A 24356-nucleotide genomic window follows, 5' to 3' on the forward strand; every position below is an offset into this window, starting at 1 on the left:
AACGCAAAGTTTTGAAAATGGGTTTTAAAGTGAAAGTTTTTGAAAACGGTCTCCATGTACACAACAAAACCGTGAATTTCTGAAGACGATGTCATGTACATGCGTATTATGTGTTCAGTCTATAGTGTTTCATCGCCATCTAATGGCCTGGCAGCAGAATACAGCGTTTTTAGTCGTTTTCGCGGATCCGTGTGAATGGGGATCGTTTTGACAATGGTGTCGTCTGTACACGGAAAACTCAAAGGAAAAACTTCTCCGTTTTAAGCGTATCGTTGTTGTGTAAACGTACCCTAAGATGTGCATTTTAATGCAACTTATTTGCATATTATGTTCCTATTATTTGCATAGGGAATTGTGATTGGTCTTTTTTTCTTGCATTTATATATCGTCACCTTCACTTGCAAAGATGGTGTCATTGTGATTTAATTCTATTCCACAGCCAGCATAAAACACATCATCGTTTCATTTTCATTCATAAACATAATTTTATGTAAAACTAAATTTTAAGACCAAAGTATACTTAAGTTTTGGCGCTAATGTTCAGAGTATGCCTTCAGCCGAACGCATAGCCTTCCAATCTGATAGCACAGGTGGTCGACACGTGCGCAATGAAAAGTGTAACTTTTTTCCAGTGTCTGCGTTATTTCCCTACGTATGTACACAACTAGAGTTGCGTGTATTTCTTTATTTGGGTGTGTCGTGGGCATCTATTGTTGTTGCGGTCTCCGGTAGTTCGTTGTTGTTCCGTCTCTTCTGTTACTTTTTCAAATGTAAAATAATGGTCGAGTCATCGTCGCCACCATGTGGACCAACTAATTAATGCAACAAAAAAAATTCAAGGCTCATGTGCGAGCCAAATGCACATTTAGAAAATCACAATTCACGCGCCTTTGGGTGAAAACCAAAATTTACTTTGGGCTTTACTGCCTTGCAAAAGCATCATCTCTTTCAGGAAATGCAAATCTAGTCCAATCTCTGTATAAAGTGATATGAATATAAATTTCTCTCATGTGGAAGTCAAAACAAGATTTCTTGCAATTAAATGCATTTTAATGAATACTAATGCAGCGCATGGGTTTGTCGCCAATCACCATCCGCATTCTCTCTATCAAATGGTGGCAACATCACATTAGTTAACTCAGTGAAGGGCTAAATTGGAAGAGTCAAGAAAATAACATAGCTGATCATCTTGAAAATTCTTATTTACTGCATAAAAGACCATGCTGAAAAATCCCAGTCAAATGAAATTGATAAATCAATCAAATCATAATTGAATAAGCATTGAATTACCAGCGCACCACAACAGTTTAACAATTCAGTTCATAAAAATTACAGACTATTTCATCTCAGTGTGGTCCTGGCTTTAAACACAGGAGCAGCAGCACGGACTGGGAAGCGTTTTCTTGGCGGATTCCTCAAGCACCAGCTTCTAATTTGTAGAATTTGTGTATGTTGGGGAAGAAAGCATCGGCAGCCCCCGTTGTCTGTGATCAGCCTGCTTTCTGACATCTGTTTAAGGATGTTTATCCAAGGGGTAAGGATGTTAAGGGAAATATTATGCTGGTGTTATTTTACTTTTCTTCTGTTTGAATCATAAACACTGCTCCGGGGCAAGACGGAGAGATTAGAGCGAAGAACGCGAGCATGGGGTCTCGAATCACACCCCGCGAGAGGAATCCCAACCGTGATTCCAGTCCTAAAGATGTACTGCTTCTCCAAGACCTTAATATGCCAATAGGAAAGTATTAGTTCAATTAAGCCTAATGTAGCGCTTGCACCTAACTTTCTCTCTTTTATTGAGCCCACAAGGTTTTTTTAACATCCACACGAGATCCCCGGACCAGCACGTGTTGCTCTTTTACTGTGTTGGTGTGGATGGAGTCAAACTAAAACCAGGTGCCAAGCTATAGGCTGCTCAGATGACAGCGAGAGCCCCTTTAGTGAAGGCTTTACGAACTGAAACGCTGCACAGAGAAAGCAGAGACCCTCGTTTAAAAAGAAAAGTAGGTGTCCGGCAGCCATTCAGTCACCGCTTTCAATAAGGCATGAAACAGGGCGTCATTAAGGCAGTGTCAACCCTGCCGGATTTAAGCTGACCCCCCTTTGAGCTAATGTGAGGAGGGCAGAGTCTTTAAAACCAAAGAGAAAGAGGTTTACCCCCGCAGCATGTTCCTGCGTTACAGATAAAGAGTTTTAGCCCACCAATAAATGGATGTCGCTTCCCAATAAGTCAAAACGAGCAGTAGATGTGCAGAAGAAGGGTGAATCTCATGGAACCTGTCAAGGATGTGTCCAGGTCATATTTCAACGTCAGTAACAAGACATTAGATTTTGCTAAATTAAATGTATCTTTTGATTGTAAGACTTTTTGCTTTGTGACACTTTTTTTTTTCCATAAAAAAATGCATTGCAAACTTTTTGTATATATGACTGTAGAGTCATCAAGAATTATATAATATATAGTGAGCCATTGCTTATACTTATATATATATATACATGTAAATCCAAAATAGATCGACAGACCCTCAAGCAAAAAATTGCCACACATGACAATTTAAATTGTCCAGGAACAATAATATTGAACACGTTTAAAAAAATAAATACATTTAAAAAAAAAAATTATAATAATGCAAACAAATAAAAATACTTATTTTAAAAATGGTTCTTCATTCAAAATATTTTTGTTGATTAAAAAAAAAAAAAAAAAAAAAACTAAAAGTTACCCAGACAAGTTTCCATGACATTTGCCCATAACGAAAGTCCAAGAGACAGATGAAGAAAGTAAACCCAGGGAAACCAGCAAGATACAAACCCCAGCCAAAGAACAAAAAAAGCGGCAGCCCAAGCAGCCGAAGGAGGAGGAGATGAGGAGATTTCCGCTAAAACTAATCAATCAGGTCCTGATAATGGCTTCCATGCAGGAGTGTTGACACTGGGTCAGCTCTTCCCTTGACCCGCGCCTTCAGGGCAGCGGCTACAGAAAAGGCACAGATAACAGAAGCCGGAGCTAATTGTCTGCCTAGTGTCAGGGCTTTTCAAAGCCTCTCCACTTTCACTCGGTCGCCCGTCTTTCTCTCCCATTCCCTCCGTACCCTGATCCTCACCCCCGTCTCCCTCTCTGTCCATGCACTTTGTTTGCCTCCTCTTCCCGGAGTGAGGCTGCATGAATCACATTTCTCGTATGGTGCGCGGCTGTCTAACACGCTCGCATCCTTTCAACACGTGCAGAGAGCCGGGGACGCTGAGGCTAGAACACTGTGACACCAGGTTCAACCTCAAGCAACCAGGAAATAATCCATTAGGTGACATTTGCCAATCATTTGTTGATCCCAACCAGCTCCAAAATAGCTAACAAAACAATCTGTCCATCTTTGCATGTCTTTCTTGTCCTTCAAAGCACAAAATCAAATTGCACCGCATGCAACAAAACTCTCCCATTAAAAAATGACTGACAATTTATAAAGAAGAGATACAATCAAGGTACTTACTTAAAAGCGTTTGTTTCCGTCTCTAGCCTTATCTTCCTCTGCTCCTTAATGTCTGTGCCTTGTCCTCTATAGCTGCACACAGATGTGAAAATGTGTGCGCGTGTGTGTGTATATCAGAGAAGCTCCAGTACAGAAAGTTGCTGTTCTGTAGGCAAAGGCGTGTAGTGTGTGTGTATGTGTATGTGTGTGCGTCTCAAGCAAAGGCTCACACTGCACTGGCTGAAGGGAAACCAAAGCACTTTTAAACTCGCACTGGCTCCCCATGTGACCAGCTCACAGCAGCCAGTGAGGAATATATTAGTGTGGCTTCTTCTGTCCACATGCACCCCCTAGCCACTGTTGCAGGAAGTGTGCGCTGCCAGAGACACACACGCGCGCGCAATGACATATGCTTGCAATACCCAGGGCTCCATTAACAAAAACACAAATGCAACCACCCAAAGGGAATTTCTATAAGCTCAGGAGACTTAATAGGGTTTTTGGTTATGCGTTATTTAATTGTACACTTTATCTTAAAAATGTTCACCTACAATTTGTGTAGGAGACATACAAATAGACAAAAATAAAGGAACAATTTGATTAAAAAGAGACTGAGCTCAGCTGTTGAGGTCCTGCCTGAAACTGTTGAAGTCTTTTTTTATTTTTTTTCACCAAAATCACCAAAAGACCTAAGCAAAAGTCTCAATTTGATCTCTCCTAAATCACATCATTGTCCAGGAGAAACTATTGAGATGCAAAAGAGATCTCATTAGCCATATTTCCTTCCACTTGGCATTTACTAGGAACATTTTAGGCATAGGTTTGTGGTTACGGCATTTTAAAATGCAAAATACTTATCTGGGTTGTTTAAGATGAATTGCTTGTTGTATACATATAGTTATAATAACTGTAAATGTTTAGAAAGATAATGTTTTAAATGTTTGTAAAGATCCCCTTTGGCCGTTTGATGTTTCTATCTTCAAACTAAAAAGCAAAGGGTCTTTAAGATGAAGCAAATAACAAAAAACAAATATAACCCTAAAAACAATTTAAAAAACAGTGTACCCCAAACACAACAAACAAAGCATACTCGACATGCAGAACACCAAACATAAAAACAACCAAATTCAACATAAACCCTGCACATGAAACACAACAATCAACATACACCAAATATAAACAACTATACCAGACATAACAAACAGACCACCCATACACCAAATAGTAAACAATATAAAACAAGGAATGAACAAATGAATGAATGCATATTTCCGCCAATCACAATCATTAGCTTCTAAACCTTTTACCTCACTTCCTTCTTCTGTCTCTCTCTTTTCTCCTCTCTCGTGTTTTTTTATTTTTTATTCCTTTAAACCACATTTGAACTACAGCTCATCACCAGTTTATGCTCCCCCCCTCTCTCTCTCTCTCCTGGGCTCTTGCTTCTATGCAAATGTGCCTCCTGAAACAATGGTGAGAATCTTAGCCGGATAAACACACGGCGTGCATTTACAAATCAATACTCAGAGCTCAGCAGGGCTGTGCATTAAACATGAGCTGCTCCACAGAAAAGCAAAGTCACTACTAGCCCTCCTATCAGTCTGTTCACCATTCAGTCAGTGGGGGAGACTACCCACAATGCACTGCAGGATCATTCCGTCACAGTGTAAAGTTAGAAGATGAGCTGAAGTACAGTGATAACAGGAATTACTGTTATTTTGGTTCAGAGGCCAAACCAGTTTTGGATTCAGCAGCTCAAATACTGAAATACCATACAATTATAGAAATTGGGGGTCAGTTACCTTATATTTAATGTCAACAATGCGTCCCAATTCACAAAAAAGATAAAGTGCACTTTACATACCCGGATGATGCACTAAATTAAAGGAAAAAACGAAGTGTGGAATGTCACTCAACTGTCGCAGCTTTAATTACAGGGGCATCAGACTCTGATGTTGAGTGACAAAATAACCTAATAAAGTTCATACACAGATGAGTGCATATAGTGCATAGTGTTTCATTTGGGACGCAGCTTAAAGGGATACTTCACCTCTGGGAAGATGAATGTGTATTTGAAAATAGGTCATTTAAGTAGTCGAAATGTGAAGAATTTTTTTTTATTTGGAGCTTTCTAGACTGAGAAAAGCCAGAAAATGTATTTTTTGGCTTATGTGGATGAAAGACAACAACTCCCAGAATGCACTTGCTTCGCTGCCCTAGGAGGCCACGCCTACCAGTTAGAGAGCGCAGTTGAAAACAACCTACGTGATGAGTTTGCCAGTGAGTTGAGATCGCCCAAAATGTCCGGGATTTGGCTTTTGCGTGCTACAGTCGCCATTCATTCATCATGTTTACTGTGGCGAGCAGGACGAGGCTGACGGCCGCGGGAGAACGGCGCGAGGCCGGTGGCGTCATTACTGAGACGCGACGGTCTCACATCTCTCGGAGGAGCGGGAATTTTCTTAGCAATGGTAAAACGCACATCAACCGATCACTTGTTTAGCGTTCATGTAAATACTACATTCAGATTCACCAATCGGAATGAATTCAGTTAGATTGTAACAAAGGGTGTGCATGTAAACAATGAATGGCGACCGCAGAACGTAAAAGCCGAATCCCGTACATTTTGAACGATCTCGCCCGCCGGACAAGTCCGGAGAAAAGAGGATGGTAACCCCTACTTACTCAGCTTTCTCCTACTATTCAGCTTTCTCCACAGAACAAGAGCATGCTAGCTTAGCTTCCAAAGAAAGACGGCTGACACTGTGTACATTCTGTGAGTGAGATCCCACCCTCTATGGGCGGGCTGAAAACATGCGGAACAGCCCCTACTACTGGCTGTAGTCTTTACCCTCTGGCCAGAAAATCCTCCGATGACGCAAAATGACGATTTTTGCGTCATCGGAGGATTTTTTCCAGACAAAAAACAAATTACATAAATCTCTTGTCTCAGGGGGATATGAGGGTGGAAAGCACAGTAATTCGAAAATACTACAGGTTTTCTACTAATACAAAGCTTAATGCTAAATCCTGAAGTATCCTTTTGTTTTAAGTCATTGATGAACATTATATGATGCTTAACAGATCAGCAGTACATATGGATAGATATGGAAAATTCAACAATTCAAAGATGGATGGATGGATGTGGAAAATTCAATATTTCATGGATGGATGGATGAATGGATAGATATGGAAAATTCAACATTTCATGGATGGATGGATGGAAAATTCAACATTTCATGGATGATGGATGGATAGATATTTAAAATTCAACACTTCATGTATGGTTAGATATGGAAAATTCAACATTTCATGGATGGATGGATGGATGGATGAATGGATGGATAGATATGGAAAATTCAAAATTTTATGGATGGATGGATGGATGGATATGGAAAATTCAACATTTTATGGACTGTTACCAATATACTTACTGGTTTCTGACTTTAATGGTACAGAGTTAAAGGCATTCTCACTGATTAGTTGTGAATCCTTGTTGTGTGTTAATGTTTGTGAGTTCTAAAAGCAGCCTGTGTCAAAACTGCACCGCATCTGGTCGATTAAGTACAAGTGATTCACAAACTGGTTCTTTGTTCGCCCAGCCTCAGATCTCTCCTTTCAGGATATGCTAATTATAGCAAGTTTGGTGAGAAATTACAAAAGAGTAAAAGATTATAATAATCATAATAGTTTATTTTTTGTTCAGTTGATAATAGATGCTGGCGAACTTCCCTGGAGGTAATTACACCGCTTTCAATTACACTGTACATCCAGATTAGGGTTTGCTCTACACCTCTAACCTGAAGTATTAAACTGCTGCAGTTACTTCAGCCCAAATCATTCAACATGCAAACTCCATTCAAACTTTGATTCATCGATAATTTCAGCCTTTTTACATTGACTTACAATGACTGAATGTTTGCCCATTAAAATGTAACCGACAGCAATGAAACCATTGTAATATTTGCAGACAGAATTTCAAATGTAGGCCTACTCTCTAGCTACACACAACCTCTCAGTGAAACACTGAACACGTGTAACTGGACGTGAAGGCTCTTACCTTCCCCTCTGTGTGTCTGAGTGCTCGTTTGATTAGTGCTATTCTTTATGCATGTCTCATCATAGAATATTGTATTTATGATATGAAAATGCTAATATTAGCAAGGAATCCTGTAGAGACTTGCCTCCGGTTCATGGACACTGAGTGGACTGAAAGCTGTCTGAGGCTGTTTGTTACTTATGAGAACTTCAGAGAAGAGTAAGATCACAGGCAGATATATTCCCTGAGGCGTATTTCAGACGCCCGGAATGGCCAGCAAATATGGGGATGTGTGATTACACAACAGACGACTACTTTTATTAAGGAAACCTAAAATTATAATTACTTCTTAACACAACCAAATTGAAATGCTCAGGGCTAGAACGGAATATGGTTTTGCTCAGATATATAGAACAGTGGCCCCAAAGCATACAGTATTTTAGACACTTAAAATTTTACAATTAAAATTTTAACAAAATACAAAAACAAGTGGCATTTATATGGGCAATTTAGCACAAGCACAATTTTCAATAATAATAAAAAAAAAAATACTAAATGAAATTAGTTTGGTTCCAAAATAAGAAACATAAAAAAAATCAAGAGTAGTCTTTGTAAACTTTGTGGAGCTTGTCGTCACACTTTAGATTAAGATCCAATTCTCTCTATTAATATGTGCTTTATAAGTCTAATAAACAGCCAATATCCTGGTTAGAGGTAAACCGTCAGGGCCCTCTTGGCCCTCAGAGAGGGCCTAAACTATTGTCAAATAATATTTGGAAAAAAGGAAACTTTTTTTTTTAATAAAAGTAATCAGTTTTAATGTTATTTTGGGAATTTATAATTTGACAATAAACATCTGAATCTTTCTAAGGAAACAAACTCCTCAAATCTGCCGAGATTGTGTTGTGTAGACGTCCGTTTTCTCCATATTAGGATCTTTCCGCCTAATGCTTTCAGCTCTGTGATTGGTAATGATGATTTGTGTTTTATTACTTTTTGTTTCATTTTGGTGATAATTCTTACGCTCACTCTGATGTATGATTGTGGTATTTCTTACATGCAGTATTATAGAAGAGTACATGGTAAGCTAGGCTGATTTTAGGCTGAGTTTATGACGAGGGAAGGGGGTGAGAGGGCCAAGGTTCAAAAGTCATGGTTCGCAACTGATCTTAGTAATATGCATGCTAATAAGGAACTAGTTAATAGTGAGAAATGGACTCTAAACTAGAGTGTCACCGTTCATTGTTAATATAATGAACTACAGTGGTTGTTATTGTCACACTCGTGGAAGTCCAAAGCACGACAATAAAAGATAAGACGATACTAATTACAGTAGTCTTTAATAGTAAAGATTCAAAGAACAAACTTAGATAAAGGCAGGTAAGCAAAGTAGTACGGCAACGTAACATGGACGATACCGGACAAATGAAGATTCAAACACAGGAACTTAAATACACAGGTTAACGAGGTGAACTTAGCTGAACAGGGTAATACAATTAAATCAGAAACCATAGCAACACGTCAGACATGCAGACAGGAGATGAACACAAGGACAGAAAACCAAACTAAACTGAATCTAATTGTGACATTTATATTCTGCCAAGTCACCTGCGTGAACTTGAGGAGAACCGACTTCATACACTCACAAAAAAATTATCTTGAGACCAATTGGTTTGAAATAATAGTGTCTAGTAAAGTTAGTTCTTATCAAAGTTTGAGCACTGTTTGTTTGCAAATGCCACACGGTTTGATATTTGTATGCAATGCAATGAAATTTAAAGGGATGCTTCACCTAAAAATATAAACACACACAGAGTGCATCACATTTGCTAAACACCATACGGAAGCTCGTGAGTGAGTCACACACTAACAAACCTCATTGGTTATTAAATATCAGATATCACGCAAGCACATTTGAGCTTCCGTGTTTATCATATCTAATGTTCTGTATGTGTCAATCATTGTTTGGATGTAAATAAAGCCTAAATCATATTAGTTCATCATATAAAGCAATTGGATCTCTTCATAACAAATTTCATTTTCTGGGGTGAACTCTTTTGGGACTGGTTTTGTGGCACGGTTAGGATTAAAGTCGGCATGAAATGGAAATTTACATTATCTGTTTTCTATATAGATGTGGATTGTCACGTTGCGTTTCAGGCAGGAAGACAAAGACAGACAGAGCCAGTTCAAAAACTCAAAGTTTAATTCCAATACCTCAGAAAGGCAATGGCAAACACAACTAAATATAACGGTGATAGGACAAGCTGTGAAGGAACGGGTACAACTTATAAGGCAAGCACAAACGAGATAATGAAGGTTACACAACTGATCTAGATGAACTCATTGTGACGGTGACCACAGTAATGGATAACACAAGGAAAACAGGAACTGAAGAAATGCAAACTAAAAGTGAACTAAACAGAATATAATGGTGACATGGGTATATTTGTTTTTAAATTGCATGAAATGGAAGTTGTGATAGCCTTTTCTTCTCTATTATGACGTATATCAGAGTGAAACTGCTTCTTAAATAATAATAACTGTACGACGGGATTAGATTTTTGTCCGTGGGGAATTGATTAGATAGTTGTGGTTTGCTATTGGTGGATCTCATGTGAGTGACAGGTTATTGTCCCGCCCTCACACCAGTAAACACATCATGAGAGAAGAGAAGAGATGCTGCAAGAGGGGACATGAATTAAAAAATTACAATAATAATCATGTGCAAGGACAAATAATTTATAATAATATTGTAAATAATAATTTTGATTTCATGGTGACCTTGAATTGTTTAATCAAAATGTCATAACTGGATCGTCCAGTGAAAGCATCAGACTTCTCTCTCGTAACGTATGCAATTTAGCCTGTCTCTGGGTCCGATTTTGCCAATGATGTCACGTGATCTTTAATTATTGTGGTTTAAGACAGAAGTAAGCAATGCTATTGACATTTACTTTCTTCTAAACCAACCCCGCCAACACTGAATGAACTATGACACTTCACTATAGAACATCACAACTAAACTTTCTGATGAAACCGTCATTTTGACACTTTGTCACTTTTATAGTATGCGTTGTCTGTCAGACCTCGTGTCGATTTCAAGGTGAACGCTTTGAACTCTTCCGTAAAAAAAGCTTGTGTAATCGCACAGGGCACATCACACCACATTTCTGTTCATGTTGTCGGCTTGTTATGACAAGAGCATCAGTCAGCAAACACACTTATCCACAACTTTGATAGGGTGCACCTTAAAACTCGTACTGGTGTTTCAGCAGTGTTGCATCATCAAAAATCTTCACCACGAGGGAAAACAATATTTTTTTTTCCATGTAGTTCAGGAACTTTGAAGGCTGGCATGTTAAGAGAATGCCCACTGAGAGGTGTTTGTCTACTTCAGGGTTCCCAAAGTCTAACCTGAGGGCCATTAAACAGGTGGCGTACTTCATCAATTTCGTCGAATGGATTTTGCAGCCATAAATTCTGAAAGTTAACAGTTATCGATGCATGACAGCCCTTTTCAGAGTTTCGTAACGACTCATACTCGGCATCCTGCTCTGCATGTTCAGTGATCTACTGATGCCTGAGATTGTATTCCTCGAGAACTGCAGGATACAGGATATTGCAGAGCAGATCATTTGCACAAGTCAACAAGGCGACAGAGATCACAATCTGTATCTGACCCAATTCTCCACAGAATATTCGGCTTTAAAGCACTATGGAAGAGGTCAGACATCTCATACAGTTAGATATCCTCAGCATTATAAACCACAACGGAGACGCAGACAAGAGCAGAGAACACTGTACCATCCACCAACATAAAATACAAGCTTTTAAATTACAAATACAAATTATCATGGTTTTGCTGTAGTAACAGTAACTGGTTTTATGACAGATATGTTATAGTTTCTTTTTTGCATGGCTCTCTGGAATACTTAACCCCGATTGGTGACTCATCTGAGTCTTTCATTCCACACCACCAACACACACTTTCATACAAACGCAACCGGCGGCATCTTGTGTCTCAGTGGTCGATTGCAGTGAAATTATTCTGGATTTGGTTACCGTTCACTTAAAACACTGAGACATTTGTCAAAGTATATTCTTTTATGTTCCACAGAAGAACCCTTTAACAAAAGTTGATCTTATTTTATGAGTGTTTACACAACAACGATATGCTTAAAACGGAGAAGTTTTTCCTATGAGTTTTCCACGTACAAACAAAACGACAAGACATTGTCAAAACGATGACAATCTAATGGTCTGCTGCCAGACCATTAGATGGCGATGAAACACTATAGACTGAACACGTAATACGCATGAGCATGACGTCATCATCTTCACAGATTCACGTTTTTGTTGTTTACAAGGAGACCGTTTTTAAAAACTTGCACTTTGAATCCCGTTTTCAAAACTTTGAGTTTTCAGGCACCCAAAACGCTGTTGTCATGTAAACGAACAGCCAAAATGCATAACAAGTTTTCTGTTTTTAGTTGAAAACGGTGTTGTGTGACCAGCCCCTAAGATCGTGAAATAAACTTACCTCAATATTTCAGATCAATATGTAAAGAAGATCAACGCAACGTTTGATGTCAGATTCCTGAACACCCTTTAAGGGTTTATTTTGAGATCATGACCGTCTGACTGTACAGAGTATGTCACGAATAGAAAAGAGCTGAGAACAGGAGTGGATTCAACTCTGGTAACTGGTAATCTTTTCCACCGGTAATCGGGCTGGAGAGGATTCTGCTGCGGGAGCTGGTTGAATGGATGAATAGCGAACAGGCAGGTTGTCTTGTAAGTCCTTCTCATGGGTGAGCGACAAGACCAGACAATAAGGGGAGTGTGAGAGCTAGGCTGTGTCCGAAATCGGATAATCTCTTGAGTAGATACTTATTTTGAATAAGTAATTACTTCACGACTGCTAAAAAAGTATGTGTATGTAGAATAAATGTAATATGGACGTACAACATCCGCCATGTTGTCATTATCATGTGATTTACCAGCGTCAGTTACGTCGCTTCACTGCCATTCACAGATCCTCTCCTGTGGCCTCATGGGATAGTAAAGTCTCCATCGTATGCACACTTCAGAATCTCGCCAGAAGAAGTAGGTCATCCGAGTACTTTTGCCTACTCAATTTTGAGTACTGTGAATTCGGTCATACTTCTTTAGTCACATACTGTTTTTCACCTGCAGTAGTAGAGAAGTATGCGATTTCAGGTGCAGCACTGGTATACATATGAGTCCTTAATTGGTAATGGCAGGTGCAGGTGGTTAGTACTCTGGGGATTGGGAACGAGTGGAAGGCTCCCTATACCCTCATTCACTATTCCCTATATTCCTCCATTAATATAGGTCACTTGAAGGAGGGAATGAAAATGAGTGAGTGAATTCGGACACTGAATGTGGCGGAAGGGCTGCCGCTTTTGCATAGTGTGTGCTCGCTGTTTAACAATCATTTGAAACATAAAAAACTTCCAGTAGTAAGATGAAAAGATTTATCTTGAACTCTGTCCTAAATTAAACAATTAAGAAAATGGAAGGATGGAGCTGTGACAGCCATCTTCTGGCGAGACGAGGGAATTCATTCGGCATGCGACTCTCACAGTGCATTATGGGTATTCTCTATAGCCGTTGAGCATTCATCGGTTGTATACTCATTATTGCGGTGCATTATCGGATTGAATGGGTGCACTCAATAACGTCCACTATGGTTTCGGACACCACTAAAAATGGCTGATTCCCTCAAATAGTGCCATATTTAACAGTATAGGGGGCGATTTCGGACACAGCCTGGGACTGAAGAGATGGATGGATTTGAGACACTGTACATTATTATCCCTCACATAATAAATAAGGGGAATCTAATTGACTTTTTATTACAGATTTGACTTTCAAGCGTGGCTTTGTTGAGCCGTAATGTAAACTAAACGTAAATTAAAATGTATTTTAATACATGTTGATAAATTTACACATGACGTGTAAAGGTCTTTTTTTTTTTTTTTTTTTTTCAGTCAGGCAAAATAAAGTGGCTGGAGTAGTTGTGCAACATGTCCAAAAAAAAATAAAAAATACACTACCGTTCAAAAAGTTTGGGGTCAGTAGTATTTTTTAATATGGTTTAATAATTAGGATTGATTTTAAAGTATTATTATATAAATCACTCAATGGCCTAGGACCTCAATAATTGCAGATATACTCACTAAATATAAACCCAACAGATCACTCAGATCATAAATACCAAGGGTTCACTCTAAGCATGGCGAGTCCGTTTTTAGCTCCTATGCCAGCCGCAGCTGGAACCAGCTTCCAGAAAGAGATCAGATGTTCTCCTACAGTATCACATTCAAATCCAGACTCAAAACACATCTGTTTAGCTGTGCATTTACTGAATTACTTTTTTATTCTAAACTGAACTTAAATGGCACTGAGAATTGAGTAAGAGAGATGAAACCATGCTGATGGCCTGGGTCTGTAGTGAGTTTGACGTGATTAAACTCAAGGTTCTGTGGGGTGCGGACTGGATTGAATCCATTCATAGAGCTTACAAACAAATGAGTTTTTGGGATGCGGACTGATGGGGCAGTGAATCCGAGGTTACCCCGTGAGTCAGTCCTAAAGCTCCTCTTGTCCGATTTAAGGGGAAAATCGGGTCTATTGGAGACGTCCAATAGATGTCTTAGGCGCACCGAAAGATCACCACAGACACAGTGCAATCACCATGGGAAAATCTCACAGTAAAACTGGGAGTTGTGAAAAATATGATACACCGGTGTTTTTCCAGATGAGAAGTTTATCTATGTATCATCTTTTTACTCTTTTAATTAATTTTATAACTGTATCATATATCTCTTTTAATTTCTTTTATAACCGTTTTAATTTTCCTTGCTTTTATTTTGTGATTATTTAAATTCCTTTCTGTAAAGCAATGAAATGTGCTATATAAATAAACTTGCGTTGCCTTAAAAATAAATGATTTTATTATAGCAAGGATGTAAATACATTTACATTGTTACAAATGTATATTTTAAATAAATGCTTTTCTTTCGAATTTTCTATTCATTTAATAAATGTATCACGGTTTCCATAAAAATTTGAAGCAGCACAACTGTTTTCAACATTGATAATAATCAGAAATGTTTGAGCATCAAATCATCATATTAGAATGATTTCTGTAGGATCATGTGACACTGAAGACTGGAGTAATGTTGCTGAAAATTCAGCTTTGATCACAAGAAAAAATTATATTTTACAATATATTCACATAGAAAACATATCCTTTAAATCACATCATCTGTTTTTACTGTATTTTTGTTCAAATAAAAGGTGAGCATACGACATTTCTTTCAGAAACATTAAAAAATCTTGCCAAGAAACAGAGTTGCAGAACCCTGGACTACTGTGTTTCATTAAAATCCAAAGCAAACTAAAGTAAATAATTATTTGCAGGCTGGATTTAAGACACAGCGTAATACTTAAAACTATCTAAGTCAATTTGACCTTGAGACCATTTTGAAGTCAATTTGAGACCTCTAGTTTAGTTGTTGTGCAAACTATTGGAAAGTCTGGCTAGAAAACACTCAAACTAATTGCCAAGCCTTGAATCTTGACAGCATGATATTCCATCATATATATAGAACAAAGCATGCATCGTATATTAAGATAGTGATGATTGATGGGTAATCTCAGCACTGGTGTGGGAAACACTGCAATCATTCTCAGGGAAAAACAACTTTATCTAAATAAAGGGACATTTTTAGTGACCTTGGATCAAGATCAAAACTTTTAGATACAACACTATCTCCAAAATGAGGTAGTTCATCTTACTTTGAGGCTTGTTTCCCAGACAAAGATTAAACGAGAGCTCAGAGCAAAAATGTGTTCAATGGATAGTCACCGATGGCAGGCCATAATTTAGTCACGGATTAGGTTTCATCCATGGACAGGACTTTATTCAGCTTCCCCTTTATATGAGCCATATTATGCCCAAAGGCTAGAACAGACTTGCCTGGATATGGCTGGGCACGCGTCCACTTCACCTTGATTCCCTGCACCATCTGGTGATGGCTCAATAACGTCTGTCTATGAATTGAGTGATCATAACAAATTTCAATCTAGTTAAACAGAGCTGGGTACTGAAGCCGTTTTTTACAGGGGGAATATTATCAAATACCATATAAATATCTTTCAGGTGTATCAAAACCATCCGAAATGTGTTAGGATTGTCCAGTTTGGGCGTAATAATTTGCTTCATAAACCACATGTCCATCTGTGCCACCTGAAAGTTTTAAAGAGACTAGACGACTTGTACATTTTCTGAAGAAATTATGCTAATGACTATGGCATTGCTATGCAGTTGCTAGGCTGATCTGAGTGCATTTCAGTGCATTGCTATGCTGTTACTAGGCTGCTTATTGGCCCAATCGCAAAAGCACAAAAGTCTCTGTGATATTCTGGTCCCTACATATGGCTCAGTTCCTCAATGTTTTGCGCATGTTATCATCCATTACAATCACATGCCCAGTTGCTAAAAAAAAAGTACCCCCAAATCTTTAAGTCTGGTTTCTGTCATCGTTATGTTTCTGCCCTAGCATAAAAGGCAAATCATTGGAGAAATCTTGCATCCAAACACGGCAAAAAGCTTCTCTTGGCATCCATGCGCTCTGTATGTGACAGACGCTGCTCTTGTTCATTTCAAGGAGAGCAAAGAAACGACAACAATAAATAACAACAAAACCTCACTCCTACAATGTCAGACAGAGACAATGAGGTTTTACCCAGTGGAAATCACTCAAAATTATGTTTATGCACCATGTCCTTGGATGATGAGAGAGAAAGATTAATGTATGCAAATGTCTTCAGCAAATGTATTGACTTTCTGGCTACCAGGTAAGTGCATTTACAATGTGACAGTTTTGACTCTGAATGTTAACCTTTCAATTCTGATAAGGACAGTTTATACAAAGGAGAGCAAAATGTCAGGATATGCTACTTAGTCAGTTGGCATTCTATAAACATTTTGATCTATCTCTTTTAAAGCAAAGTATTCTAAACAGTAGAAAGTATTCTTTGAAGCCAAAGTATCAATAATAACAACATAATAACATGCCAAGATACTGTACATTTATCGGATTAGATTCAATTTAGTCACTTTGTGTGTGTGCTCTTCAGTTAAGATGCAGATAGTATTTTTATATAAGCAATCCGGTATACGAGAGCCTATGCTATATTGTAAATATTGTCAAGATACTGTCAATATATCCACTACAAGATTTATTCCACGACACATAAACTAAGGTTAACGTTTGGCCTCTATGGGGGAGTGATATACACAGTAGCTCTAGGTAAAAAGGTGTTTAATGCGTTAAATATTATTGGGTAACATACTCATTTATTCACATGATGCATATGAGATGCAATACAATGGTCAAATGTGAAGGGATGACTTTGAATAAACAAATACAAGTTTTTTGCTTTCAAAAATATGATTATAATTTGTTGGTAAACTCAAATAAATACATGTAATTTATGAGGAACGTCTTAAATGTTTGTTGCCTAAACGTAGCATTTGGCATTTAATGAAAAAGATACAGCTCACTCTTCAGCAAAATCATGCACGATTCTAATGCCTGACTTTGCTGAAGTGTGAGCTGTATCCTTTTGTGCAAAGGGGGAAGCTTTTGTTGAAGATTCAGCTTTTCAGATCTCCTGTTAGCATGTTAGCTAGGTGTTGAACATAGATTCAATCAATGAAGATTTCAACCTTGAAATTTTTGCGAATCAAAACACAACCGCCATTGAGCATCTTGTTGAGTCAAAGCCTGTAAATCGGGAAGAAATTAAAGAGCATGAAAGAGAAACCAGCATTTTCTGAGACCATTTGACCAGATTCGAGAGGAAGTCACTAAAGTGGCGGACTTCAGTCTGCTAGAATCTCAAAAGTGCCTAGATGAGGTTTTTGAGACCATCAGAGACGACCAAATGCAGTGAGAACAAGCTGAAATCAAACTATAGGTCTAGGGTTGCAAGGACAGAATTAAAAAAAGAAATGTTCCATATGGATCAGTCCTTTCAGGATTTCACAAACTTGCGATAGCAAGAATTAATGTAATTGTACCCGATCACCACATTATTTAGTTGGGGAAGAAGCAATATTATCTTATCAAAGTCCGAGCCCAAACAAATATGAAAAATCAGATCCCAAAACAAACAGATGAATGTGTATTTAACTCTCCTGCTGCTTTTAGTGAATTATATAACATGAACAAAGATTGACCGGTAGCACCAGGACTTTAACACTCCGCAGGTTTCAAGTTTATATACTGTAGATTGCTGAAGAGAAGACATATTTTTGAAGGCTAAACCTGGAAGTTACAAAGTGGCTCATTGAAGTTGAACAACCTGTGAAAAGACCATTGAAGAATTGCTAAATGTGAAATTCCACAGTCAAATGAAGATATACATGAGACACGTGAAGGCATGTGATGATGAGATCGTATTTCAAAAGAACAGTGAGGAAACTATGGAGGAACAAGAGACTCTTTATGTGGGCCAAACACGACGTTCCCCAGATTCATCCAAATGAGCTGCAACATCCCAGGTGGACCTCTAGATAAAACAACCGCTCACACAACCCTATGGAAAGTGCAACCAGACCAAGCAATGAAACTTTCTTTAGTAATCACTTCTTTCAGGGTTAGCTGACACTTTAAGTGCATTTCAAACCAGTCACAGGACACAAAGGGTGGCCTACATACTGTACGCATATGGTAGGGCGGCACAGTGTGCTTTCCATGTGTGCTACACGTACTGTATGCTTTTATAATCTGCAAATCATTTATGTGAATGAACGGACACATTATGAAACATCACACCACTTTTGACGTTATAGATCATTCTAAGAACTTTGAAGAAAATTTCTGAGAATTTCTGACTTGTGATATGTCTGAACGTGGTGATATCTTTCCCTTGATCTGCTTTAGTGGAAATAATCAAGTTTTGACGAGTATTTTTAATAGCGGTGAGCCCATCTTGAGAAGCTGCTGTAAAAGATTAAATTCTTGTTAACACAGAATATGAAATAAATCTTTGTCAGGGGGCTGACACAGAACAGAATTGCTTTCAGACTAACTTCTGTATGTATCCGCTAAGGCAATTATTTCCTTCCCATGGCTAATCCTTTGTCAATTAAGTTTCCAATTAGATTGGAAAAAAAAATTAACTATATAGGCTGACATTCATTAGCCAAGGTAAAAAGAGTAGCTGTCTCACGACTTTCACAGGGTATTGTTTAAGGTTTTTGTTAATTACACAGACATTTTACAAAGAGTTGTCACAAAGCCAAGAATAGCAATTGTAATTGATCAAACAGATTTGTATCTTTTCTGAAGAAAATGCAAGTGATGCTTACCAGTGCAAAACTGCCACAATGGTGTGGTTTTCTGGGTGTTCGACCAGGTGATTCTTGTGTTTTCTTTCTGTTCTGACCGAATGCATTCTGGGGCATTGCCACACAGTTAGTAGGGTCATTTCTAGGTAATTGAACCTTCGCATAGACCCACCCCCTTTAGTAACTGTTGTCCGACAAGCCATGGCACTCTCACGCCACACAGCAGGGAAAATTACTTTGTGGAACAAAGAGGACACTGACAACGCACCGAAAGACAAGACAGAACAGGTTACTTTTGGTATGAAACAAAATCATAAAATTTTAAAAACGTAAAATTTTTTTACCATTATATACCATTTTGTGGCTCTTTAATGTGTCGTGACAGGTCGCTGTAGTACCTCAATTCAAGCAGCATGTGAACCGATCATCTCTTACTCTTCACTCTTATAGCACAAAATAAACATGAATGAACATCAGAAGGTATGTTGTTTCAACATACACACCATTTTTCAAGTTCAAGTCCACTGACTTTAATCTACTAACTCTAATAATGTCTGGTTTGTTTGTTGGACAAAATGGTGTATTTGGCATTATGATTGGTCAGATCGCCTGTAAATCAAACTCCCAGCAGAGGGTAAATTGATAGACCATTGGAAATGTGAGGCTAGATAGTAGGGATGGGCATGATTAATCGACGATCGATAATTGATCGTTAAGAATTTCGTCAATCACGTTTATTTGTTATCGATTAAACTAATGCAGGTTGTGTTGCGTAGTGTGAGTCTTGAAGCAATGGAATTCATTTTAGCGCGGAGGTAGGCTACCTGTGCATCCCGGCAACGTCAGTCCCCTCAGAGCGGATGTTTTCGGCAGCTGGACTGGCTGTCACCAGGTTGCGGTCGCATCCGATCCCAGATCATGTCAACATGCTTATCTTTCTCAACAGAAATCAGTAGACTGGTGCAGAAGTTCTATGGGAACTTCATGCGTTTTCTCAGATCGGATAGCTATCTGATTTATCAAAACGATTCCATTTACACCTGGTCACATAAATGTGTTTTTGCAAAACGGATATAAATCCGATCTTGAATTCCCGCGCTATATGCATATTTAAATTGTTGCACGTCACCGAAAGCAACTGATATGAGCTGCATTTTATTGATCATCAGCGAAAATTTCTAAATCAAAGACCGCAACAAGATATTGCGGCAACAGCCCTGGTAAGATATCATTTCGGTTCTTTACTTTTAATGAAGATGATTGTGTGTTGATGCATGACTTTCACTTTGATTTGCGATAGTTTGCACGTTGGCTTGATGAATAGATGCTCATCTGTGGTGATGCGTGTTGAAGTAGCGTCGTCATATCTGGCTATAACATTACATATAGCCTATAACACGCTCTCACACGTTTATTTCTTAGCATCTTAGAAAGTCAAATTTTCATATGTGGTTTCAACAACCAGATGCATTTACACTTGTCCAGTTTGTCTGGAATGCGTCTCAGATCTCCTCCTGAAGTGGTTTGAGCGATCGGATTTAAATCCGTCTCGAATGCGTTTCGGAGGGCATTTACACCTGGTCTTTTCACGATCGGATAACTATCCGATCACAGAAAACGGATGAAGTGGCCATGGGTCTCTGTTTAAGAACGCCGGCTCGCAGCTGCAGGTTCCGCTGTTTTAGAGCACCGCAGGGCATATCTTCAAGTCTACCGAACGTCCAGTTTCACTGCCACAAGTTGATCTCCTTGTAATAAAGATCTCATCGAGGACAAACAAACTGTATTTTTGTATTTTCATTGCATTTTTAATTTATAAAAAGTTAAAGAAATAATGAATTTCAATATAAAAATGTTAATGATTAATCGATAGTCGATCGTTAATTCTCCCGACGATCGACTAAGAAAATTTTATCGAATGCCCATCCCTACTAGATGGTCATTAGATTGTTATGGATGATTGCTAGGGTGTAGTGTAGAAAGATTTCCTGGGTAACTGCTAAGATTTTCAAAATGTTTGCTAAAGTATTCCTAGTCAGTTGCTAGAGTGATCTAGGTGTTTGCTACGGTGTTCAAGGTGGTTGCTAGGATTTTCTGGGTAGTTGCTAGGTTGTTGGCAGGGTGGTACTAGCCCAGTGTTGTCCAATCCTGATCCTGGAGTGATACCTTCCAGCAAGCTCCAACCACAATTAAACACACTTGAACCAGCAAATCAATGTATTCAGAGTCATTAGAAACTCCTGGATAGTTGCTAGTGTGCTGCTAGGATTATCTGGGTAGTGGTAACTGGTGCACTATTAGATGCTAGGGTATTCTAGGTGGTGGCTACAGTAAGCTGGGTGAATGCTAAGGTGTTGCATTTTCTGGAAGGTTGAATATGGGGGGGGGGGGGCTTACTGCTGTTGGGTACTTGCTAGGGTTTTTATACTATAATGCTAAGTGGTTGCTATGGTTTTTCTTGGTGGTCGCAAGGATTTCTTGGACTGCGTTTCCCAAAAGCATTGTAAACCTAAGTAGATCGTGAAACCATTGCCACCAATGGTCTCTATGATCAACTTGGCTCACAATGCTTTTAGGAAACACAGCCCTGGGTAGTTGCTAGGCGGTTGGTAGCGTGGTATTAGGTGGTCACTGCGTGTTCGGATGGTGGCTAGGGTGTTGCTAGGATTTAAAGGGTGGTTACAAGGACACTGGTAAAGTTGATAATGGTTACTGAGGCATTGTGGATTGTAGATTGTTGCTAAGAATTTTTTTGAGGGTTCGCTGGAATGTTTGAGGTGATTACTAGGGTGTTACTCGATGGTTACTAGGGTTTTTCAATACTATAATGCTAATTATAAGCAACATTAATAGTGATGCACCACTATTGAGTGTTTATTTTTTATTTTTTACATGCTCTGAACATTTCAGTACATTGTTCTTGCTTGGTACAATTCTGAAGGTCATCACACCCTGGAAGGTGTCTGCTCACTAATTGGCTTTCTCCATTTTTTTAATTGCATGCAGGAGAGATAAATGCATACAAACTGCTCTTGAAGATCAGATCTACCAAAGACTTGAGCCACATTTTTTATAAGTAGACTGACTTCCCTTTCTAAAGTTTGCAAAGCATATGAATCCAATCTCAGACTTCTTTGACTTGAATTTGTCTTGTGACTGTGAATATTTGGGTAGCATTGACTCCATGCAACAAGGTTGTTTTGAAGCAGGGTTGTGTGTGAGAATTGAATTGAGAATGTGTTCTACATTTCAGTTCAGTACCTGACATGTAATAGCAATGGAATTAAATATATTTTTATAACATTGCCATTATTATAATTATTATTTAAATGTTTTTTTTTTTTTTTTATGTTAACTTTCATTTTATGGACCATGGGGGAAGAATGCTTTTCCAAAATGTTAAAATTTAATTAATATATTCAATAATCAATAGAATAAATGTATGACGTACACTTCTTTTTAAAGCGTAACTCTCGCCAAAATGCAACCTAGGGTCTTTTTTGGTAATCTACCTGAGGCAAACTTTCGTAGCATAATTAAAGCATAATTAGAATGGAAACGCTTGACCGTATTTTTTGTTTTCGGTCAAATTGCCTTTTGAATGGGAGTGCTAGGGGCACGACAATGATAGCATCAAAATCGCTATATTTAAAACACTAAGAAGGCTCGACACAACATGAAACTTTGCTTGAAGGATCACCAGGGGCTCTACACATTTGTGTACACAGAGTTTACTAAAAATAAATATTTTGAACAGCTGTTGTTGTTTCCGTCTGCTGGCATCTCCGAATGCAAATTAACTGACTATGAGGATCCTTATATGAGGATCCTTAGTGAGTTGTTCGAAATCTTTCTTTTTAGTAAACTCTTTGTATACAAACAAAGTTCTCAATGCTGGAGTTCATGTGTAGAACCCTGGTGATACTTCGAGCAAAGTTTCATGTCGTGTCGAGCCTTCTTAGTGTTTTAAAAATAGCGATTTTTGATGCTATCATAGAAGTGCCCCAAGCACTCCCATTCAAAAGGTAATTTGTCCGAAAACGAAAATACGGTCAAACTTAAAAAGTGGCGTTTCCATCCTAATTGTGCTTTTAAATGAAAGTTTGCCTCAGGCAGATTAACAAAAATACCCTAGGTTGCATTTTGGCAAGAGTTACGATTTAAGTGAAGAAAAAAAAAATCTCTTTTTAAGAAAAAAATAGTAGAGAAACCTTATTTAAAAAATATTTATTTGTTTGTCCGTCTGTCAGTCCATTCATCCATCCATCCGTCAGCACTCCAGTCACGCATCTACCAATCACATGAACCCAAGTGTTAACAGATAGCTTTTGGTACCCGAAAAATTTCCCGGATATTACAGACCTCCTTAAATGCAATGATGCTTTGGTTGTGGGTGGCAGGGACGGAGGTCAGGATCCTACACATGCACATCTTAAATGTCCCACCAAACCCTCAATAAGAGTCATGTGCTATCCTCTGTTAGCCATGTTTTACGAGTAAAACCATGTGTGTAAGCAGTGGTCGTACAAAGGGAACTCATAAGGAAGAACATTATTTGAATGCATTTGAAAAACAGGACTGCTCTCTAATTTTTCAATTAAACTAAGTGTAGGGTTAGAGGCCGTTATGAGAATTTTTGGCTGGGAAAGTAAGGCAGGTCTCTTGCCAGGTTTAGCTGTGGCCACTTCTACTGTATGTGCTCTGGGATTAATTGAAATTTAGAGTTTTGTGGGTTTTGGCACCTCGAATCATGATGACTGACAGGGTAAATCTATCTTAATACATATAAACTGTATGATTAGTTAATTAAAATGCTCTGTTAAAGTAAAAGTCAAAAAGCAAAATCATTCACTCAAGTTGCTTTTCTCCTATACATCAATGGATATTGAGGTCAGAGATTTATAAACCCCATTTTTTTAAAGGAAGAAAATACATCCCATCTGGATGCTATTTATTTACAAAGAATGGGAAAGCGTTCAATTGGGCTAAAGTGAAATTTCGGTCTATATTCAGGCTTAAGTGCAGACAGTTGGCACCTCAAATCTTTTTAAACACCATTATGTGGCCTAGAAAGAACTCTGTTGTAAGACTGCCATGAACTCATTTTCAGTTTAATTCAAGGGAAACGCTTTAAGAGATAAGAGGATGCAGAAATATAAGAAGATTGATTAAATTTGAAAGCGGTCATACATTTTCTGTCTCCATGGGTCCGTAACAAACAATGCCCTTGGGTTTAAACTTTTATCTGTTTTCAATAACTTTAAGAAGATAATATACACTTGCATTGAAAAAGTGACAGATTTTTTTTTCTTTCTTAAATTAAAAATTATTCTCCATGGTTCAGACTGGCATTGATTGTTCAGCCACCTGCATTTGAATGTGATATCTTTCAAATACAAATATTTTGTAGTCACAAATAACAATGTGCCCTAGACAGGGCAACAGTGAGTTAATACAG

The 24356-nt window shown here is 38.3% G+C and overlaps 1 protein-coding gene across 1 annotated transcript in view; it reads right to left on the reverse strand.

The window, feature by feature from the left end:
* cntfr (ciliary neurotrophic factor receptor) overlaps positions 1-3705 on the reverse strand; it is a 188935-nt gene extending 185230 nt beyond the window's left edge. Inside the window, exon 1 of the mRNA XM_081354183.1 lies at positions 3489-3705. The gene's annotated coding sequence lies outside the window, so the exon portion shown is untranslated. The remainder of the gene's footprint in view (positions 1-3488) is intronic.
* Positions 3706-24356: the final 20651 nt, after the last annotated feature.

This window comes from Scardinius erythrophthalmus (assembly GCF_964197995.2).
Source record: "Scardinius erythrophthalmus genome assembly, chromosome: 23".
Taxonomy (NCBI): domain Eukaryota; kingdom Metazoa; phylum Chordata; class Actinopteri; order Cypriniformes; family Leuciscidae; genus Scardinius; species Scardinius erythrophthalmus.